This window comes from Citrus sinensis, chromosome 6, assembly GCF_022201045.2.
Source record: "Citrus sinensis cultivar Valencia sweet orange chromosome 6, DVS_A1.0, whole genome shotgun sequence".
Classification (NCBI taxonomy): domain Eukaryota; kingdom Viridiplantae; phylum Streptophyta; class Magnoliopsida; order Sapindales; family Rutaceae; genus Citrus; species Citrus sinensis.
Window position 1 is genome coordinate 14,224,529 of NC_068561.1, and position 2,859 is coordinate 14,227,387.

The following is a 2,859-nucleotide window of genomic DNA, read 5'->3' on the forward strand; positions in this document are numbered from 1 at the left end:
AAAACCCTAGAGTTGTAGTTCTCAAATTCATTCACTGTGATGTAAAGGTTTTTTTTTTCATTTTCATTGGTTGAATTTACTAATTTGTTGAAATTAGCGAACCTTAGAACTACAAAATGACATAGGCTTTGTTCTTGGGTGTGGCAAATCACATGTTTATAGTCGTATGTTCACTATCTTCGAATTGGGGATATAGTTAGTATTTTTGTATTCCCTTCAAGTGTTTGATAAAAAGCCTGAATCAATTTTGCTCGGCTGAAAAAAATTGAAAGGGAGCTATTTTAAGATCATTTTCCCTACCATTTTAAGCGTACTTTGCAGTAGATAGGCTGGGTTATAGTCCTTTACAGGTCCAGAGTGAAGGGCTGCTTCATGTGAATGAATGTCATGTTTGCTTTGTGACAGGAAGCACACACCACTCTGTTCTTCCTCTTCACAATCACAGAGACGCACACACCACTCCCTCAATTAGTCAATTATCGTCTTCATGCATTAACATTCTATATTAGAGGTCAGTCAGATCCATTTTCATACTATAATCTTTACTTCAATATTGCTCCCATTCTCTCATATTCTTTGTTCAATTATGGTGATTTCATCTCTTAATCTTCGTTACAACTCAATACCCATATTGCAAAACTATTAAATATGTGCTTTTAGACTAATTTCACGATCTGGGCTGCCCAGATCTGACTCAAATTCATCACAGAGTGGGCAATTTCTGGATATGGGTTTTGTTCGTTTTCTTCTTTTTTTAATCTTCTTGTTTGGGATTTTACTTGCGGGGTAACTACCCTCACAAACATGTTGTTAGTGACCTTTTGTCTGTGAAGGTGAATTCCATCACTGCAATAGACACCAAAATGCTGTTTAGTTACTATAGCTTGTCGTTTTGCAAGCCCCAGGAGGGTGTTAAAGATAATGCTGAGAATCGTGGTGAGCTTTTGATGGGTGATAGGATTGAGAATTCCCCTTACAGGTTTAAGATGTATACCAATGAGACTGATATCTTTTTTTGTAAAACGAATCCATTGTCGAAAGATAATTTTGAGTTGTTGAAGCGGAGGATTGATGAGCTGTATCAGGTTTTTGTTTTCTTCAGAGTAAGAAGCTCTTAGAATTATTGTTTCATATTGTTTTTTCATCAGTTATGAATTGTTTTTAATGTCATATTAATCCATGCTTTAGGTATTACAAATTTCAGAGGGTGGCCAATATCACAACATACTTCCTTGACAATTTTGAGGGGTGACAACTCAGATACACTACATTGGCCTGAAAAGGGAATCCACCCAGGTAATTTATTGGTTGAGATCAAATTTTCTAAATTTAAAAAAAATTTCATTTGATCATCAGCTAGCTATTATTCGATTGCTTAGTATTCTAATCTATATGGGTTGTCACAGACTTTGAATTTGATGAAGTTATATTTTACTTGTGCAGTTACCTAGCTTGTTACACTTGCTATGTTGGAATTTGATGAAGATGGTGGGTATTGCTGGAGTTTGCTATCTTTTTCCTTTGATGCAAAAATAGTCCTGAGTATTGATGCAACTTTGCACGTTTAGCTTCTTCTTAGATTGGAATTTGTAGTGTGTTTCACCAAAACTACTAGGATGACTTTTTTTTTTTTTGGTTGATCAGTGTTGGCTTCGTTGTGTTGCTGGAAATTACTGATCATGGTTCATTAATCTCAAAACTGCTAGTCTTCTAGATGGTACTGAAATTTGGTTTTTATGTTGTTACAATACCTTCTATATATGTTGGACTTGTCACATGTATTTGGATAAATTATGTTTGTTGACAATTATCAATAATTATTCAGTGTTATTCATTTCATTTTCTTTGTCAATGAATTTTTAATTGCAATATTCATTTTAACAGTCTAATGAATTAGCTAAATTATGAATTTTAATTTCTAAATCAATTTCAGGATTTTTATTAAAATAATAATGATTTCATGGTAGTAACAAAATACTCATTTTTATTAATTATAATTTCAGTTTCTGAATTAATTGAAAAAAATCAATTAATTATAGTTTCCATTTTCGTGCCAAATTTAAGATTTCCCACTAAAACTTCAAAATATAGCATGCGAAATTCAAAAAAAAAGAGGGAAATTTAAAATTATTATATTTCCCTCTAAATAAAATTATGATAGTTGTGCGACTGGTTATATCCATCACAGGCTATGACGGGTATTGTTCTGTCATCAATTCTTGACGCTGGCTATAATGACGGTATGAACAACTGTCATCCATTTCCTACTATGACAGTTTTACCTGTCATAGTAGGTCATTTTTCTTGTAGTGTGCCCTCTTGCATCCTCATAATTCGTTTGTCAAAACGAGGAAATCCTTGAGTATCCATACGCCATATAGCAGCGTCGTAATTAACAAGGAAGTCATGAATATATGCCTTTTTTTGCAGTGATCTGTTGTGTTTTTTTGTGCCTTAAGAAAGTATGATTTTGCCTCTTTGATCTTTTCGTATGAAATATTCATTCCAACGCCGCCAAGGCTGAATAAGTTTAATTGTTGAATTTTTTAATCCAATATTATTGGATCGTTAATCCAACGTTGGGCTTATATGTGAAAAATTATGTGTTGCGGACTGTCATATAAAGTTAAGTTCAATTAAAAGTAATATGTTAAGGTTTTCGGTATTACGGGCTTTAATGTATCTAATAGGCTGTGAGTTTTTAATATGTAGAGACCCAATGGTATTCTAATCCTATGATGGGCAAAATTAGGAATACAAAATGACAACAAGAAAAAAAATTATCTACATAAGTGATTTTAGTCTGTAGGTCTCACGTGTCTTTTCTATTCTCTACTGACATCTCATTATTAGATAGAG

General features: G+C 33.1%; 1 long non-coding RNA gene across 1 annotated transcript; it reads left to right on the forward strand.

The window, feature by feature from the left end:
• The first annotated feature begins 746 nt into the window (after positions 1-746).
• Positions 747-1,852, forward strand: LOC112498654 (uncharacterized). Its single transcript, XR_008055745.1, has 2 exons — positions 747-1,296; positions 1,444-1,852. It is a non-coding gene; the product is annotated as an uncharacterized LOC112498654 (long non-coding RNA).
• The last annotated feature ends 1,007 nt before the right edge of the window (positions 1,853-2,859 follow it).